Consider the following 20,554-nt stretch of genomic DNA (forward strand, 5'->3'; position numbering starts at 1 on the left):
AGTTACATTTCCTCCACTGGATAACTTGTATTCCTAGAATTAATAATTGCCTTATTTAACTCATTTGCTCAGTGTTATATGTACTCACCGCTAGTTCAAACCCCCGTAGCTCTCCTTAAGTTGTGTATATTCTCTCTCAATATGTTGAATATGTTTCTCATCCACTTTTGAGGATGAATTTGGATTTTTTTACTAGCATACATGATTGTAGCAGTTTTAAAAAGCAAAACTTGCCTGCCAGGGATAACTTATATACCTTGCTAATACAACCAGGGACCTCCTATATGAATGCTTGGTCATGGAAAACATCTAGCCATGTTTGGCTAATCCTCATAAAGCCTACATTTGGTGCACAAGGACTTCCAAATCACCAAAGGAGGGACGAAAGGAGGGAGGGAGGGAGGGAGGAAAGGAGGGAAGGAAAGAAGGAAGGAAAGAAAGAGAAAAGAGAAAGATTGAATAAATTTGGAAAAACTGCAATTTTTATCACAATAATGGAAATGGTGTGATAGGGCTTTAATGCATTCATCAAAATATAGCCTCTGTTCTACATTATTTGTGAATTTATCATTGTTCTAACAAAAATGTATGTATTATATGCTTTCACCCATAGACTGTAAGCTCCAAGAAGGCAAACCGCTTCAGCACTACTCTTCTGAAATATCCTCATCACCTAGCACAATGCGTCATATATAATTAGGGCTAATAGACATTTCTTGAATTGAATCCCAATGTGCTTTAAAAATTAGAGCTCAGTGGCCGACAACCAGAGTCAGTTCCCTGTGCCTTTATAGCAACCAGTTTGCATCCAGGTCCCAGCGAGGCCCCCTGAACAGTCCCCTAACCTCCCTGCATGCTCTCAACTATGCACCTGCTCTTGGGCATTTCCACTTGGAAGTCGAATTGGCATCTCAAGCCTTCCAGGCAAAGTGGAGCCCACACACACCTGCTGCCCTCACAGTCCTCCCCATCACAGCAATCTACCATTCATCTTCAGCTCGCTCAGGCCAGATGGATGCCTCTCTTGTTGTCACATCCTACTGTTAACTCCTTCTTGATCCCATCTCTACTTTCAAAATGTACTCAAAATCCAACCACCTCTCACCACCCTTGCTGTTACCACGTGGTCCAAGTCACTGCCTCCTCCATCTACTCTCAACTCAGCAGCCAGAGTGATGCTGCAAAACCCAACTCCAGGGATAAGCCAAAGTGCTCCTATTCCTCCTCCTGTCTCTCACTCTGCTCCAGCCACAAGACCTCTGTTGCTGTCCTTCAAATCATCACCTACACCTCCGCCTCTGGACCTTTGCACCTGCTGTTCCCTCTGACTTGAATCCTCTTCTCCCAGATGACCCTCAAATGTTGCTGCTCAGGGAGCTCTTCTCCCCAACACTCCTGGTCCCAACTCCCCACTTTAGTTACCCCCATAAACTTCTCACCATCTCACTTCCTTACTTAGTTACATTATCATCTGGGTGCCCCCACTAGAATGCAAGCTCTATGCAGGCAAGGATTTTACCCATTTGTTCACTGCTCTATGTCTAACACCCAGAATAGTGTGATTAATTCACTGCTCTATGTCTAGCACCCAGAATAGTGTGATTAATTAAGCAATAAGTATTTGTTGAATTGAATTAATCCCAGGACACCTGGAAATATTTTTATATCACCATTAGGGAGGAAAAATTACAGAACCCCCTTAAAGATATATTATTCCATTTATATATAAATATTCCTACAGGCTTTTCACAAGCAAACAAATAAGCTCTAATGAATTTCAAAAGAGAAAGACATCTCATTTCATTTTAACTTTCTCTTGCCCTTCCCAAGTCAAGGACCAGCTCCTCACTTCCCTGGCCCAAAGCTGGAATCTGTGTGCTCAGTGGACTCAGGAGGAGTTGCAGGTGCCACCGACCTGAAGGCAATTACCACCCACAAGTTTCAGGAGAAGAGAAGATTACTGAGAAAGGGAAGAGAAATTAGCACATAGATGAGAAACACATGTTTAAAAACTCCTTCTGAGGCCATGAGTCAGCTGAGTGAAGCTGGCACCAGAGTGACAAATTAATTTCATGATCCTGTTGCTTTCATTGGGAAATGTGAAATTCTAAAAAAAAAAACAAAAAAGAAACTGATGTGTAGAAAAGGGCACGTATGTCTGCCCGCACACATATACAGAGTGGTCTGGTAAGAAAACAAGTTGCTTTCCAGTGCATTTGTTTTGAGCGTGCATTGAGCCACCTACTGTGTGCCCAGCAGACCAGAAACAGCTAAGACTCAATTCCTCCTCTCAAGGAGTTCTGGCAGGTGGGAGGGGCTGGCATAGACACAGCCCATCAGAAGTCACTGCGCCACTGTGCAAATGTTCTGCTGGCAGAAATTAAGCACTGGGGGCAGCTATTTCTGCCTAGAAAGAAGGCTTGGGCCCTGAAGTGTGCAGAGACACTGAAAGAGTGCATCATCATGTAGAGACCTGGGGGTCGGGGACGAAGTCCTGGCAGCGAAAGTCACAGAAGCAAAGGCTTGGAGGTAGGAAGTGCATGGAAGGGTGTGAGTCAAGCTCAGAGTCTGCCAAGAGGTGGTGGAATGGAAGGCTGGATGGATGCCTGCATTCTATAGTCAGTAGGAGTCATCAAAGGTATAAAGAAACTGAACTGTGCAATGCCTTTCCTGTGGGAAGTGGCCTGGTGGGGAGAAGCACTGCAGGCTGGGAAGTCAACAAGGAAGCTCCTGCCAGTGTCACCACAGCCACAGTGTGGCCTGAATGGGAGGTGAACAGAGGAAGGAACAGAGTCCAGAGACATTCCAAGGTTAAGCCAATATGACTGGGAACCAAGTGTAAGTCAGGATGAGGGGAGGGAGGAACCAAAGATGACCCTCATATTTTTGCTTAGATGACAGTAAACTCCAAGGAGAATAAGCAGCTTTAAGGGAAGAAGTTCGACTCATTCAGGATGAAGTGTGAGGGAGGACATCCAGGCAGTAGAACGGTCAGGAGGAGAGAGGGAGGTTGAGTCATGGGTGCTGGCTGGAGCCATGGGAATCACTCATTCACTTATCTTTTTAAGCCCATGCCGGGTCCCAGGCATTGACTCTGCTGGACACTATGGACGCTGCAGTGCTCAAGACAGGCAAGGTCTGTGCTCTCGCGGAACTTCCATTCCAAGAGGAAAGGTAAACAAAAGAAAGGTGGCGAAACAAATACATAGAGAGAATCTCTGATATTATGTACACTGTGAAGAAAATAAAACCAGCCACGGGAGCGTGATGCGGGGACAATATTAGACACGGTGGTCCAGGAAGGGTAAAGAGGTGGCCTTGCCACGATGAGGCAGAGAACAGGGACGACCACAAAGTTTCTGCTTCGTGGCTGCGATTTTCTTCAACAAATCTGGGGTGAAATCATAGGCTGAAAACAGGGAGATGGAAATAGTTTTCAGGTAAATGAAAAAACACTGGACTATTCTCTGCCATAGGAAGAAATGGAAAGGATGAGAAGAGATTATGATGGAGCACCAAGGACCTCGCTGAGGGCTGAAAGCACAGGGAGGTCAGGAGCCATCCGCACACAGCACATGCCTGTTTCACAGGCCTCCCAGACTGATGTCACTTTATGTCCCTGCCACTGGACTGACAGCAGCACTAGGCCAGGAGCAGTGGCTCACGCCTGTAATCCCAGCACTTTAGGAGGCCGAGGTGGGCGGATCACTTGAGGTCAGCAGTTTGAGACCAACCTGGCCAACATGGTGAAACTCTGTCTCTACAAAAATCACAAAATTTATCTGGGTGTAGTAGTGTGTGCCTGTAATCCCAGCTACTTAGAAGGCTGAGGCAGGAGAATCACTTGAGCCCAGAAGGCCGAGGTTGCAGTGAGCTGAGATGGCACCACTGCACGCCAGCCTAGGTGACAGAGCGAGGCTCAGTCTCAAAAAAGAATTAAAATTTAAAAAAGAGGCTGGGCATGGTGGCTCAGGCCTATAATCCTAAAACTTCAGGAGGCCAAGGCAGATGGATCACAAGGTCAGGAGTTCAAGACCAACCTGGCCAATATGGTGAAGCCCCATCTCTACTAAAAATACAAAAGTTAGCCAGGTGTGGTGGGAGGCACCTGTAGTCCCAGCTACTCGGGAGGTTGAGACAGGATAATTGCTTGAACCCAGGAAGCAAAGGCTGCAGTGAGCCGAGATCACACCACTGCACTCCAGCCTGAGTGACAGAGTGACACTTCGTCTCAAAAAAAGATTTTAAAAAAAAAGCAGCACTAATGCCCTGGTAGTGATGTGGAAGCTCTACCTCCACTTTGTATGAGATGGGCTTGCCAGTTTGTTGATTTGATTTTAATTTAGTTTGATAGACTGTGAGGGTTTTCATTACTTGGTTTCACCAGGCACATTCCCACCACCACCCCTTCCATAGACCACGGTCCCCTCAGTCCATGTTCCCACCACAGCCTCCCCGCACAAGCCATTCTGCAAATTCATCACCCTCAACATCCAGCCTGCCAGACCTTAAGTAACTGCCCAGCACCTGCAGGATCAGTGCCAAACTTTTCACCCAGGTATTTATAACCAGGTCCTTCATGACTGGTCCAACTTCTCTCTCCCAATGGCCTGGCTGGTGTACTCACTGCTCCTTTCTGAACCCAACCCTATTGGATTGCTCAGGCTCAGGTCCCCACCTCTGCTCCATCGCTACCAGCCATGGAGTCTTGGGTAAGTTGCTTAAACTCCTTGGAGCAAAAAAGTTAATACTACCTGCCTCCTAGGGGCGTTAGGGTGATTAAATGAGTTCGTGTATGTAAAGCATACGGCACAGATTGCTGAGCAAAGTATCAGTGGTCACCCGACGGTAGCTAGAACGAGAACGATCATCACTTTAAAGGGCTGCTGTGTAATGACGCAGTTATTGCAGCAGCCAGCACGTGGCCACACACACAGAAGACACCGGACACGAAGCCATTAATATTGCTCCTATGTTCCGATTTGTGATTCGTCTCTTGGTTTCCACTGCATTCCTCCTCGGGCTTATCTGAAAAGTCAACTTCCATCTTAAAGTCTTATAGTTTTCAACTTCTATTAGCATTCCATATATGTCTTGTCCCTCAAAGAGACAGAAAGTTCCTGGAGAATAGAAATTGTAGCCTTGACTTCTTAATATTCCACGGTGTGAAGTACAGAGCCTTCCACTTTAGGAGGTGCTAAACAATTTCTAGTTGGTGTGCTGTGCTGAGAGATTGGTTTCCCTTTCCCAGAGGTAAGGATCCCCTCTCATCAGCTTTCTAACCTCTGCCAGCAGTAAGACCCCCTTAAGCCCTGTCTCCATCAAAAAGTTGGCCAGTGAAATTGATTTCTTCTTTCCCCGAAATTTCATGTCACTCATTGCCTCAACCATGATTGTGTCATAGGCCGTCTTAGAGCCTCCAGAATTTTAGGGAAGGCAAAGCGGTGGGAGATTGGGCATGTAGCCCATCTTGCCTCCACTGGTGTTCATTTTCTTTTTTTTTTTTTTTTTTTTTGAGAGGGAATTTTGCTTTGTTGCCCAGGCTGAATTGCAGTGGCGTGATCTCAACTCACTGCAACTTCTGCCTCCTGGCTTCTAACGATTCACCTGCCTCAGCCTCCTGAGTAGCTGGGATTGTAGACAGGCATGCACCAAACCTGGCTAAATTTTTTTGTATTTTTAGTAGAGACAGGGTGTCACCATGTTGGTCAGGGTAGTCTCAAACTCCTAACCTCATGATCCGCCCCCACTCGACCTCCCGAAGTGCTAGGATTAGCCACTGCGCCCGGCCCGCTAGTACTCATTTTGTAAGTGTGTTCTTTTCTAGCCAAACCATGAACTCTTCAGGCTACCTCAAGGGTCTTACAAGGAGGAAACAAAGGCCTAGGTGCCCAAATACTGGTATTTTAAAAGGACAGCTTTTATTTTTAATAAAATAGTTTTTATAGAGACGGTCTCACTGTGTTGACCAGGTTGTTCCCAAACTCCTGGACAATCCTCCTGCCTCAGCCTCCCAAAGTACTAGGATTACAGGTATAACAGTTTTTTATAGGAGTTCTGCCTCCTACAGCTTCGCTACAGCTCCTGAACTCAAAGCGATATGCCTGACTCAGCCTCCCACGTGCTGGGATTACAGGTGTGAACCACCACACGTGGCCATAAGAAGTGATAATAACAGCAATAAACCCACCGGATTCCACCCTTTCATGTACTAACTGGATATGGATATTTTGAGTCCTCAAAAAGTACTGATCGTTTTTTAAAGGAACTACCTCTGAACATTGTAAGATTCAATGCTGGAAAATGTGAGCAAAAAATGTTGAGCACATCTATGACGAGTAAGGGAGATGAGTTGCACTGGAGAACCTGATCCCAGGCCTGGCTCCACTTCTTATTAACTGTGAGGCCTGAGAACTATCCCAGGCCATGCCAGGCCTCTGGTGTTGTGTCTAGATAGTGAAGAAGACCCCCCAGGGTCTCTAAGGTGGTTTCTAGATCTATTATTCCAAGCACTAGCTCTCCTATGAGCCGAACTGTTGAGGAACAGAGGGTTCAAAAGAACTTTCTCTCTCTGGCCAATAGCTGTCTGGGGTACTCTGAAGGCTTCTCTGTTCCCTCTGCCCATTCTCCTCTCCGGCGTTTCATTCAATCATGCGGCAAAGTCTGAATAATTGAAGAGATGCCCCACCCCCTCTGACTATTACAGTTGGCGGATGGATACTTGGGGGTTCTTTATACTATTCTATCTACTGCCGTATAGGCTTGATATCTTCCACAATAAGTTGGGTTTGGGGATTGTATTTTGTTTTGTTTTGGTTTGGTTTGGTTTTCTTTTTGTTTTGTTTTGTTTTTTTGAGAAAGGTTCTCACTCTATCACCCAGGCTGGAGTGCAGTGGCACAATCTTGGCTCACTGCAACCTCCACCTCCCAGGCTCAAGTGTTCCTCCCACTTCAGCCTCCCGTGTAGCTGGGGCCACAGGTATTTGCCACCATGCCTGGCTACTTTTTTGTAATTTTTTGTGAAGACAGGGTTTCACCTTGTTGCCCAGACTGATCTTAAACTCTTGGACTCAGGCGATATGCCTGACTCGGCCTCCTACATGCTGGGATTACAGGTGTGAGCCACCACACCTGGCCATAAGAAGTGATAATAACAGCAATAAACCCACCTGATTCCACCCTTTCATGTACTAACTGGATATGGATCTTTTGAACCCTCAAAGAGGTACTGATCTTTTTTTAAAGGAACTACCTCTGAACATCGTAAGATTCAATGCCTTTTTAACCTCGAACACTGGAAAAAGAGGTAGGAAGGAAGAAGAGCAAAGAGTGCTTAGGAGTCAGACATCTCTCTCTTCTCACCAACTCCATCATATGGTAATGGTCTCAACTAGGATGCCCGAGTTCCCAGAGCCCTAGTCTCCTCAATTGCATTTTTGAGGGGCCTAAAGGAAATCACCTTGTCTCCAAAGCACTTGGTCCCCTTATAACCACCCTACACACATTTAAAGCATCATCACCTTTGTGGTTGCATATGCAGAGCTCGGAAGAACAATGGTGCTCAAACTTTCCAGGGCATGAGAATCGGATTGCATGGCCTCACCCCCAGGGATTTTGATTCAGTGGCTCCAGCGGGAAGCCCCAGGAATCTACCTCTCCATCAGTCACCCAGGTGCCCCTCCTGTAGGTAGTCCTCAGAGGACAAACCCAAAGGAACAGCAGAGAGAGGCAAACTGCTCAACTCTACTTGGGAGGAAAACAATCTACCCACAGCATAGAAAACTTCCCAGGAGCAAGCAGGGAGTGTCCATCAGAATGACAGGAAGAAGAGAGGCAGTTAAAGGGAATGCGCCATCATCAAAGCCTTCTTCAGCTAACCCCTTATCCTTCCTGCCTATGCGCCTATCTCATTTTAATTTTTTTAATTTCACCCAGACAAGCCTCCCCAAAACCCGTTCATCCCGACCTTCCTGGGTCCATCACTAAATCTCTCCATGTCCAGGGGAAATTTTTAGACAGTGCATTGGATCAAGTCACTTTCCTAACTTCAATCCTTCCACGGCTGCTCACTGCTCTTAGGATAAAATACGCAATCCTCAAAATTCTCCATCAGAACCCTGCATAGTTGGGCCTTTCCTGACCTCTCTTATGATCTCATCCCTCTCTAGGGCTGCAGCCACAGTGGCCTTCCGTGGATACCCCAACACGCACAGGACCTGAGCACATGCCATTCCCTCTGCCTGGGATGAAATGTTTCCTCTTCAAGGAAACTGTCCCTCAGTGCACCAGACCAGAACAGATCCCCCTCCTACACCCTTCTATCTTACTGAACTTTTCAGCCTAATGCAGATCCCACATTTACTTATATATTTGTGTGATTATATGATTAACATCTGTCTTCCCAAGAGGACCATAAGCTCACAAAGATAGGATCTGTGTTGGTTTGGCTCACCATTATGTAGCCAGGGCCACAGTAGCTGGTACATTGTATGTGTTCAACTAACACAGCATAAATGCCCAGTGCACTTTGGTCTGGGGAGACATGGATGAAGCAGAAAAGTGAGACACACACTGGAAAAATCCACAATGCAAATGACAGGCCAGTGTGAAACGGTGCACTTTCTCCTGGTCACGGCCACTGAAAATCTTCTGGACGGTCACACAGATGGTGGTCACTGGATGCCACAAGATCTCAGGCTCTCCCAAATAAGAGCATCTCTCCAGGACTGTCCCCAGAGGAAGGACCAGGAGAAAGTGACTGACCTCCTAAGGAATGCGGGCCTGAAAAAGAGGGCTGGGAGAGAGAGAGAGTGCCAACCTCCTCAATGCCCTTCTTGTTATCTCCTGAAAATGTGACTTCGTCCCTCACTATCAGAACTCAGTGGGGAAGAGAAGGTCACAGACAGAAACCATCGTCCCCACTCCTATATGGAGCCACAGAAACAGACATACTCAGGTTATCTTTGAGCTTGTTTTTTTTCCCTAGAGATGAGTTGGGAGCAGGGTGAGCAGGAAGATTCAGAGCAGGTTATTCGTAAAACGGAGTGTTTTTCTGCTTGGTTATCAGACCCATGCCCATTCAAGGGATGCAAAACAGACTGAAGTTTAGATTCTCTGACTCGGCTATTGAGTCCCATCAATTACACCACGTGGAAAAAACTTTGGACAGTTAAAAATAACATAGGGGCCCGGTGTTTGGGAGATCTGGAGTTTGGAATGTCAGCTTGTCAAGCACAGATCCCTGCCTACCAAAAGCATGTGCTGGGAACTCACACATACATCAACCAGCACAGGAGGGTCATGGATGAGCAAGGTGCCTGTTTCCTACCACCCTGACAAACTTGGAGGACAAACTCCCAATCCTCAATACCTTTGGTCTAAAGGACTTCCGAGCCCTCTTCCAGTTGTGGAAAGGGAAGAGCTTATCTAGGCAAGAAGTAGTCTCCTTCCCCTTGGAGGAGGCAGCCATGAATGGAATTGTGGGCCGAGTCCAGTCACCTTACAGAGACACTTCGCCTCTGTGTGCTGTGTTTCCACATCTGTGAAATTCTTGTTCTTTCTCAGAAGGACCCAATATCAGCACCAATTCACTAGTACACAATAAGCTGGGCTCCTGGACAAAGCATGCCATAGATCAATCTTTCTTAAAGACCCTTCTACACATTTGTTCTAAGAGTAAAAAAAATAAATTGATCAAAATAATAATGCCATAGATTTCTAGAACTTCTTTCTTCTAAGAAAACCAGCACTTCTACTTATTTCATTTTCTTAAAGACGCCAAAGTGAGGAAAATATCACCTTGTCTACTTATTTTACAGGGTTACTGCAAACATCCATTAAAAGGATAATGAGGCTGGGCGTAGTGGCTCATGCCTATAATCCCAGCACTTTGGGAGGTTGAGGCAGGTAGATGGCTTGAGGCCAGGAGTCCAAGATCAACCTGGGCAACATGGCAAAACCCTGTCTCTACTTGTATTAGTCCATTTTCACACTGCTGATAAAGACATACCTGAGACTAGGAAGAGAAAGAGGTTTATTTGGACTTACAGTTCCACATGGCTGGGGAGGCCTCAGAATCATGGTGAGAGGTCAAAGGCACTTCTTACATGGTGGCAACAAGAGAAAATGGGGAACAAGCAGAAGCGGAAACCCCGGATAAACCCATCAGATCTTGAGAGACTTATTCACTATCACAAGACTAGCCCCATGATTCAATTACCTCCCCCTGGGTCCCTCCCACAACATGTGGGAATTCTGGGAAATACAATTCGAGTTGAGATTTAGGTGGGGATACAGCCAAACCATATCATTCTGCCCCTGGCCTCTCCAAATCTCATGTCCTTACATTTCAAAACCAATCATGCCTTCCCAAAAATCCCCCAAAGTCTTAACTCATTTCAGCATTAACCCAAAAGTCCACAGTCCAAAGTCTCATCTGAGACAAGGCAAGTCCCTTCTGCTTATGAGCCTGTAAAATCAAAAGCAAGCTAGTTACTTCCTAGATACAGTGGGATTATGTCATTCCAAATGGGAGAAATTGGCCAAAACAAAGGGGTTACAGGGCCCATGCAAATTTGAAATCCAGTGGGGCAGTCAAATTTTAGAGCTCCAAAATGATCCCCTTTGACTCCAGGTCTCACATCCAGGTCACACTGATGCAAGAAGTGGGCTCCCATGGTCTTCGGCAGCTCCACCCCTGTGGCTTTGCAGGGTACAGCCTCCTTCCGCCTGCTTTCACAGGCTTGCATTGAGTGCCTGTGGCTTTTCTAGGTGCACAGTGCAAGCTGTTGGTGGATCTACCATTCTGGGGTCTGGAGGATGGTGGCCCTCTGCTCACAGCTCCACTAGGCAGTGCCCCAGGAGGGACTCTGTGTAGAGGCTCCAACCCCACATTTCCCTTCTGCACTGCCCTAGTAGAGGTTCTCCATGAGAGCCCCACCCCTGCAGCAAACTTTTTCTGGGACATCCAGGTGTTTCCATTCGTCTTTTGAAATCTAGGCAGAAGTTCACAAACCTCAGTTTTGACTTCTGTGTACCCACAGGCTTAACACTACATGGAAGCTGCCAGGGCTTGGGGCTTCTACTCTCTGCAGCCACAGCCTGAGCTGTATGTTGGCCCCTTTCAGCCACAGCTGGAGCATCTGGGACACAGAGCACCAAGTCCCTAGGCTGCACACAGCATGGAGACCCTGGTCCCACCCTACGAAACCTCTTTTTCCTCCTGGGCCTCCAGGCCTGTGATGGGAGGGGCTGTCATAAAGGTCTCTGACATGGCCTGGAGACATTTTCCCCAGGGTCTTGGGGATTAACAATAGGCTTCTTGCTGCTTATGCAAATTTTTGCAGCAGCTTGAATTTTTCCCCAGAAAATGGGTTTTTATTTTCTATCTTATAGTCAGTCTGCAAATTTTCCAAACTTTTATGCTCTGCTTCCCTTACAAAACTGAATTCCTTTAATGGCACTGAAGTCACATCTTGGATGCTTTGCTTAGAAATTTCTTCCACCAGGGCGGGCACAGTGGCTCACACCTGTAATCCCAGCACTTTGGGAGGCCAAGGCAGGCGGATCATGAAATCAGAAGTTCAAGACCAGCCTGGCCAATATAGTGAAACCCTGTCTCTACTAAAAATACAAAAATATTAGCCAGGCATGGTGGCGCATGTCTCCTGCCTCAGCCTCCTATAGTCCTAGCTACTCAGGAGGCTGAGGCAGGAGAATCGTTTGAAGCTAGGAAGCAGAGGTTGTGGTGAGCCAAGATCGCACCACTGCACTCCAGCTTGGGCAACAGAGTGAAACTCCATCTTAAAAAAAAAAAAGACATTTTCTTCCACCAGATAACCTAAGTCATCTCTCTCAAGTTCAAAGTTCCATGAATCTCTAGGGCAGGGGCAAAATGCTGCCAGACTCTTTGCTAAAACTTAACAAGAGTCACCTTTGCTCCAGTTCCTAACAAGTTCCTCGTCTCCATCTGAGACTATCTCAGCCTGGATTTTATTATCCATATCACTATCAGCATTTTGGGCGAAGTCATTCAACAAGTCTTTAGGAAGTTCCAAACTTCCCCACATTTTCCTGTCTTCTTCTGAGCCTTTCAAACTGTTCCAATCTCTGCCTGTTGCCCAGTTCCAAAGTCACTTCCACATTTTCAGGTATCTTTTCAGCAAGGCCCCACTCTACCAGTACCAATTACTATATTAGTCCGTTTTCATGCAACTGATAAAGACACACCTGAGACTAGGAAGAAAAAGAGGTTTATTTGGACTTACAGTTCCACATGGCTGGGGAGGCCTCAGAATCATGGTGGGAGGTGAAAGGCACTTCTCACATGGTGGCAGCAAGAGAAAACGAAGAAGCAGAAGCAGAAACCCCTGATAAACCCATCAGATCTCATGAGACTTATTCACTATCATGAGAATAGCACAGGAACGATCAGCCCCTGTGATTCAGTTACCTCCCTCTGGGACTCTCCCACAACACCTGAGAATTCTGGGAGATACAATTCAAGTTGAGATTTAGGTGAGGTCACAGCCAAACCATATCACCACTATAAATATAAAAATTAACTGGGCGTGGTGGTGCACGCCTGTGGTCCCAGCTACTTGGGAAGCTGGGGTGGGAAAACTGCTTGAGCCTGGGAGGTCAAGGCTGCAGTGAGCCATGACTGCACCACTGCATTCCAGCCTGGGCAACAGAGCAAGACCCTATCTCAAAAAAAAAGGATACTGTGGCCGGGTGCAGTGGCTCAAGCCTGTAATCCCAGCACTTTGGGAGGCCGAGGCGGGTGGATCACAAGATCAAGAGATCGAGACCATCCTGGCCAACATGGTTAAACCCCGTCTCTACTAAAAATACAAAAATTAGCTGGTCGTGGTGGTGTGCGCCTGAAGTTCCAGCTACTCAGGAGAGGCTGAGGCAGGAGAATTGCTTGAACCCAGGAGGCAGAGGTTGCAGTGAGCCAAGATTGTGCCACTGCACTCCAGCTTGGCACCTGGTGACAGAGTGAGACTCTGTCTCAAAAAAAAAAAAGGATACTGTGTGCCAACTCTTCAAAGCACTTTTCATATATTAACTTGTAATTCTTCCAACAACCCTATAAAGGCAGAAACTATTAGTCCTACTTTACAGATGAGGAAACAGGTACAGAGGTTAGGAATCCTGCCAAAGGTCACAGGGCTTGGACTTGAACCCAAACTCTCTGGCTCCAGAGCTTGCACCCAAGCCATGGGTGACACAGCAACTGCTCCCCAGCCTCCTGCTCCCCACCATGAAGTGTCTGAGCTTTCAAGTGTACAAGGCTTACAAAGCATGCAAGGAATTCTCTGTAACCCCAAGGACTTGTGTAACCCCCAGCCTCCCCATGAGAGCTAGCTTAATAGGTTCAGGGCCTTTCTGGGAGGGAGTGGCCAGCACATGCAGGTAGACAGCTGCACCAGTGGCAGGGGTGCCTGAGTGGGAACAGGGCAGCACCGCCATCAGAATAAACCACCCCGATCCCCCCAGGAAGAAACCCACTGCCTTAGAGACCTGCAGCCTCACTCTCCCCTGTTTGAATCATGAAACTAATCCTCAGGGCACCACACTGTAAGCTACACAGGCTGGCATTTACATTTTGCTCCTTGGATCGAATTTGTATATTTTACTTACACCATTTATTGGTGGTGGTTGTTGTTGTTGAAAAAGAAGGAGAAGAAGATGGAGAAAGAAGAAGAAGAAGTGAATGAGGATTAAAGTGCAGAAAGGGAAGAAGACATTTGGGTCCACCGCTCAGGCGGGCTCTATCCAACATTGCAAATCCACCCTTGCAGGTGGACAGAGCTGCCCTGTAGCTGACAGGATTGATGGCTCATACCAGTGTGGGTCCCTCAGTGTGTCTCCCTTACCCCACCTGCTCTGGGAGGTGCCCTGGAAAGTATCCAAAATGCATAACAAAGGAAACCAAGGATGGGGTCCAATCTACCCCATAGTGAAGGGGAGGATGGGAGAGAGACGATCCCCCTTGCTGGAGGACACAGGATGGCCACCTACCCTCCCCCTGGAGCCTCCCTTTTGGCTGCTGAGGTGTATGAGTCTCCCCAGGCCTTGACTGCCAAATGGGGCTCCGCTCAGACCAACCTGGCCCAGGCTGATTTTCCATTTCTCTCTTCTGATCACCGACACCCCCACCTACTCCCAACCAGTCAAACAGATCTGCATGCTCTCCCCCACGCAGACCTTCCCATCTGGACTTCCTTCCCGCAAACACGAAGGACATCCCGGAAGGAATCCCTCCAACGTCTCACATCTTTGTTCACTTCCCTTTCATGCCTAAAGTTCCCTAGCCTCACCCTCCTGAGCCTACCCAGATCCCACTGTCCTTCTGAACTCAGCTGCCCTCTGAAGCATCCCCTGACATCCCAACCACAGGAACTGCTGTCTCTCGTCAGGGACCCCTGGTGACCTGGGATGGTCGCTTAGTGCAGCTATTCACCACCTGGAACCTCGTGAGCCGCTGCTTCTCTCACAAATGCAGGCTCTGCTGCCTGTAAGCTTTGTCCTTTTCCTTCCTCCCTCGCCCCACTCCCATATTCATGAGATTGAGTTGGCCCTCCTAGGGGACAAAGCCAGAACACTCTTTCCTTCCTTTGTGCCTCTTCAGTGCTTTTTGATCAAGGTGCAATTCATGGGGGAAAGGAGAAAGATGTAAATAGTGAATGAAGGAAGGGGACAAGGGATCAGAAGGAAACCTAGGCTGGAGGTGCAAACTCAAGGCTCTGAGGGCCTTGGGGCGGCTTAACTCTGAGTCAGAAAATGAAATCAGCAGCAGAAAGCAAAAGAAAAGCAAAAGGCTTTTCTTCCCAAGGATTTGAAAAGCTACAGGAAAGCCTGGAGGTGAGATGGCAGGAAAGCGGGCTGCCCAAGGCTGCCAGTTCTGGGTTTTAGAGAGAGGTGGAGATGCCGTGGAGCTTTTATACCATCCAGACCAGTTCCTCTGGGTAGCAAAGGAGGAGCACACCCAGGGCGACGTCAGGTAAGAAAGACTGTTCCATCAGTCAGGAGCGGGAGCACCTTTTGTTCTGTATTTCTTAGAAAACTGAACACATTCCAAGCGGGTAAGGGATGAGAACAAATGACCCGCAGGATGGGGACTGATGGTAGTGGGTCCTCTTCATGCAGCAGATTATAAAATAATAAAACAAGCATCCTATTACTCCAAGGATAGAAAGAGCTAGCAAGGTCTCAAAAAGGTTTCAGAATTCAGACTCACAAACCAGGCAGCCTCCATCTCTCCTCTGACCCTCGCTAGGATCTTCAGCCCCTGAGACGACAAACAATATCCCCTCTGTGTGCTCGGGACCGAAGAACTATGAGAACTTCCTAAATCTCACAGAACTCTACAGATTTGTGTTCATCCCTGCTACCCTGTGCGTAAGTGACCTAAAATTGGATGGTTCAAACCTGTTTCCCATCCCCCAGAGACATGTGTAATTAGATAAAATGAGGACAGAATATGTTTAAGTATCTGTTGTACTGGGATGGCTGCCCAGAGAGAAAATGAGCACCAGGAATCGGACAGCCCTGTGTCACCCGCTGTCCTGAACTGGGATTGAGGGAGACTTACCTTTGTGAGTAGGTTGCTAGTGCAGTATGACCTTTCTGAGTTAACGAGTATTTTTCTACAATTCTGTTCCTGCAGCCCATATTTGCACATCATCAGCATTTTCTCTGGCTTTCCAAGTTTGAAGAATGTCATCTGGACCAGGATCTCAATTGAAACTTGACTCTGAGAGTCCGTTTCCACCTTGGGACTTCCTCTTCCTCCTTCAGGCTTCTTCATGGGGGTACCCTCTTCCCAAAAGCCCCCACACAGAATTATTGGGAGGGTGGAAAATCCATAAGAGGACATACAAAAGTTACAATGATATGCTTGGTATCTTTATCTCTCTCAATACGAGAGAGAAAGGCCCTCGCGTGAGCCCCCAGGACATCCTTTCGGGAGGATGAATGAAGCTCATCCTTTTTGAATGAAGTTATCTGCTATACTGGATTGGGACACTGAGTCGTAGGGAAAGTCATTCTCTCTCTAGGCTTTGATACTGTGAAAGTATATAAAAGGCATTCTCTCAAAGAAGATGTATCCAAAAACAGCCTAGGTTTCCTTCTGATCCCTTGTCCCCTTCCTTCATTCACTATTTACATCTTTCTCTTTCCCCCATGAATTGCATCTTGATCAAAAAGCACTGAAGAGGCGCAAAGGAAGGAAAGAGTGTTCTGGCTTCGTCCCCAAGGAGGGCCAACTCAAACTGAGCTAAAGCTCCGTGGAGCGGACAGTAGATGTTCACCAGGTCCCAGCCTCGAGTTGAGACCATTACAGCGTTTTGCATCTTCTGGTCTTCTCTATCTTAAAAACTCAAAAGCAAAAAAAGAGTCTTCCAGTGTATATAAGGTAAAGGAAATCCCACACATAGCTAAGCATAGAGGAGGATGGAATAAAAATGGAGCTGATTTGTCAGTGGCTATCCATAAGCCAGAGGTGACTTACTCCCCCGAATGAAAGCAAAGCAAAGCAAAGGTCTTACTTCCCAAGACCGAAGGGGGAAATCCAAGCTTTTTAGATAAAGTGACCAAGAAACAAGAGGCTAGAATGAGCGAGGCTGCCATGTGTCATAAATGCACATCCTACATGCAAGCAAGGCCAAGCCTGTATCTGTTTCCCAACTCCTGAAATTTAAGCCTCTTAGGGAAGAATTTTGCCTTTTTCAAACTCCTACTATCAAGGGAGAGAATGAGAAACATATGAACTTTCTAAAGTGCTAGAAACAAATAAAGGCTGCAGAGCAGGGTGCCTGCCTGCAGGCTTCGTTTCTTCAGCTATTCCCGTTTCCTACATGCCTGCTAGGCTAAGTCCTAGCAATAGAAAGGCACATGTAGCCGGGCGTGGTGGCTCATGCCTGTAATCCCAGCACTTTGGGAGGCCAAGGTGGGTAGATCACTGGAGGTCAGGAATTTAAGACCAGCCTGGTCAGTATAGTGAAACCCCATCTCTACTAAAAATACAAAATTAGCCGGATATGGTGGTGTGTGTCTGTAGTCCCAGCTACTCAGGAGGCTGAGATAAGAAAATCACTTGAACCCAGGAGGCAGGGGTTGCAATGAGCCACACCACTGCACTCCAGCCTGGGTGAAACAGAGAGAGAATTCATCTCCAAAAAAAAAAAAAAAGGAAAGAAAAGAAAGACACATGTGGCTACTGCCCCTGCCTTCCACGCCCTTACTGCTAACTAACTACAGTCAACTATTTCAGTAGCTGAGAGAGAAGAGTACACTCAGGACTGCATGACCAGGCGTGGCCCAGGGCAGGTGTGGTCAATTCTACCTGAGGGTCAGCAAGCGCTCCACCAGGGAGAGGGGCCACTTAAACCACCTGGAAGATGAGTAGGCACCTATGAGTCAAGTGCACCCAGAGGCAGGGTGGAGCTGGAGGACAATCAAACCACCTGTCCTGAGAAGCCACAGCAGTTTGCTGAGACACCAGGGGAACATATGACAGGAGCTATCTCTCTGGGCAGGAACACAGAACACCCCTCAGACTAACAAGTTCACACATGTCTGTCATGCTGAGGTTCTTATCCTAGAGCCCATGGGCCTCCAGGGCATCCAAAGATGGGTTCTTCCAGGTCTCTGAGCCCCATCAAACCATAGGCAGATGTTCATACCTATATGCATTTTTTTCTGGGGAGATGATCCACAATGTTCATAGGATTCTTGAAAGGGCCTGTGATTGCCAAAGAAAAGTGAAAAAGAAACACACATCAAGTCTGAGTAGCCTGCACACTAGACTGAGGTACAGACGCCAGTTTCTCCCTATCTGCCTCCTACATACAGCTCAGTAACTGGCAGGGCTAAAGGAATGAGAAAAGCATTCCAGGATAAGAAGATGGGAAGGAATCACCATTTGCACCACCAAAACATAGACCTGTGTGTACTGACTGTGTGCCAGGCTCTGGACTAGACTTTAAAAACCAGTAACTCTTTCCATAAAGGCACATGGAAGAATGTCTTATCTGCCACCCTTTCCTAGAGCCAATATTGTAAATTGGAGTCCCTAAATGTGGATTCAAGTCACCCAGGGCAATTCACTGCAGTCCCCAGATCAGGCTCAAACTTTAGCTGGCAGTTGCCTAGCAACGAGTAACCCTGAAGACACATCACCAAACCAAGATGCCAAAAAGGGCATTTTGTGGACAAGCTTGTTCTGAAACTAGCCCCCTCATCAGTCTGTCTGTCAGGCCTCTCTGGGGCTGGTGGGGTAAGGAGTAGACTTTGCAGCCAAAGCTAGGCTGGAAGGAGAAAGATAGAAAGGTGTTGTTTTTTGTTTTTTGTTTTTCATTTTTTAAGACAGGGTCTGTTGCCCAGGCTGGAGTGCAGTGGCACAATCACGGCTCACTGCAGCCTCGACCTCATGAGTTCGGGTGATCCTCCCACCTCAGCATCCCAAGTAGCTGGGACTACCGGTGTGCACCACCACACCCAGTTAGTTTTTCTATTTTTTGTAGAGATGGGATTTTGCCATGTTGTCCAGGCTGGCTTGAACTCCTGGGCTCAAGCAACCTGCCCACCTCAGCCTCACCAAGTGCTAGGATCACAGGTGTGAGCCACTGCACCTGGCTGGAAGGTGTTTTGATGGTTATGTGTTTCCCACCTCTGGGGGGTAGGCATGAGAAGGGGAACTGAGGGTTAAAGGAGAAGGCAGCCTCCAGGAGAGAAGGCAATTGGTGCCTCTTCACTTCCTCTTTCAGATCATACCTATGGTTACTCTTCCAAGCAGTTGCTGAGCAGATGCCAGCCACACCTAAAGATGCGTAAAGCAGCAGGAAGACTTGACTGAACCTACACCCAGTCCTTCCCTAAAGCCATCATCTTCCTGCAGCTCCAAAAACCCCACTGAACTACGTAAGGCTGGGGTTTGAGCAGGATGACAGGCCTCAAACTACTACTAACAGTGAAACAGGGGAAGCAGTTTTTAACCAACTCTCCAAGGCAACTCACTCCCTTACAGAGGCACGAAAGAGGCAGAGATCTCACTTTCTAAAATTCAGAGTTGTTGTGGTTTTTTTGTCTTTTGTTTTTTTAAAAAATGCAAAGCTCAGGAACTCCTTAAGCTAAGAGTCAGGTGAGACTGGGTTTCCTAAGACAAAGTTTCCAATCCAAACCATCACAGGCCTATATCCCAGGCCAACACCAGATCGTCTACTGATGGACAGTGGGAAGCCTGGGAAGACAGCCTTCTTTGGAATCCACAGTCCATTATCTGGAACGGTCTTTGGGGTAGTAGGAAAAGGGGCAAATAAATAAATATATCAGTCTGGAGGCGATTCAGGAAGAACAAATGCGAAGTCAAACAACAAATAAGGCGGATATAAATCCAAATAAAATATTAAAATCATTAAAGGGCTGCTGCTCCCTGAAGATTGGGAAAAATGAAGAGAGTTAATTAAAAGCAATCTCCATGCACTGCTGAGCCAGCCAGCCCTGATAAATCAACAGCTGGGGCTGCTGTGGAAGGCAGGCAAGGGGCTTCAGGAAGGGGTGGGCTGGCCAGGGGAAGGGGGTCTGCCACTGAGACGGCTGTGATGGCAAATTGAACACAGGGACTTAAGTTTTATGTTTTATTAACTATTTTATGACCACTGAATAAAGTTATTCTTTGGAGAGAGAGAAAATGATCAGCTGGGTAAGTGAAGTGAGGGGACGATAAGGATGAAGAGGTATTGTTCGACTCAAACAATGTGACTGTGACGTGAGCACCTCTGATATTGTCCCCAGATGCTGAAGCTTTTGGCATTTTTTCTCTCTACCTGATCTGCAAAGGTAGATGTGTCTTTGTCTTCTAAAATCTCTCTACAAAACTTATGTTGATTTGGGGGACCAAAGAAGGCAGTGCAGGGTCAGGGAAAGTAATGAAGAGGAAGAGCAGATAGAAAAGACCTCCAGAACTGGCATTGCTGATCCATGCCAGACTTTTCACACAAATCTAAAAGGTCAGCAGAAATGGTGGGAACTCTCTTTTTTTGTTCTTTCTTTGCTTCTTTTCTTCTCCCTTTTTTCTGCAGCTAGTTTTTGTGTTTAAAACAAAAAAGAGCTCCAAAATTTGGGGCTCAATCTCAGTCAAAAGCCAGCTATTTCAGAAGCGTTAGAAGAACAGGCCCTTCTCTATTCTAAGGGAAAGCCTCCCTCCAGTTCTTCCTTGATGAAAATATAATCAAGAGAAATGATTGGGGGAAAGTGTTTTTTTTTTCTCGTCCATAGAACTGGGATTGGAAGGGGAGTGTGTGCATGGGGAAACATAAGGAATTATGCATTTGGATATGCATTTTAATTAGGTGGACAGAAGCAGCCGCCTGTTAATTCTTCTTGCTTGTTTCCACTTAGCATTCATCACAGGCAGAACCACCATAGAGCGCTCCCACGATAATAGATGGTTCTGCACTGGCTAAGTCCTCAGGGAAAGTAATTAGCAGGAGAGAATATATTCTCTCCACTCCCACTGCCCCATCCACCCTGCCCTCCCCACATC

General features: G+C 47.0%; 1 protein-coding gene and 1 pseudogene across 13 annotated transcripts in view; both read right to left on the reverse strand.

Annotated features, from left to right (window-relative positions):
- Positions 1 to 20,554, reverse strand: part of DPF3 (double PHD fingers 3) — a 289,593-nt gene that overhangs the window by 258,491 nt on the left and 10,548 nt on the right. For 4 of the 12 annotated variants that reach the window (XR_013521359.1, XR_013521358.1, XR_004729995.3 and 1 more), the window contains exon 1: positions 1 to 20,554. This exon is cut by the window's left edge and continues 15,436 nt beyond it; it is cut by the window's right edge and continues 10,028 nt beyond it. The exons of the other annotated variants lie outside the window; for them this stretch is intronic. The gene's annotated coding sequence lies outside the window, so the exon portion shown is untranslated. 12 annotated transcript variants of the gene reach the window in all.
- The window catches only part of LOC118144977 (uncharacterized), a 31,813-nt pseudogene that overhangs the window by 762 nt on the left and 10,497 nt on the right, over positions 1 to 20,554 (reverse strand). Inside the window, exon 2 of the transcript XR_013521364.1 lies at positions 1 to 20,554. This exon is cut by the window's left edge and continues 762 nt beyond it; it is cut by the window's right edge and continues 9,849 nt beyond it. The product of XR_013521364.1 is annotated as an uncharacterized LOC118144977 (transcript).

Source organism: Callithrix jacchus, chromosome 8, assembly GCF_049354715.1.
Source record: "Callithrix jacchus isolate 240 chromosome 8, calJac240_pri, whole genome shotgun sequence".
In the NCBI taxonomy this organism is placed as follows: domain Eukaryota; kingdom Metazoa; phylum Chordata; class Mammalia; order Primates; family Cebidae; genus Callithrix; species Callithrix jacchus.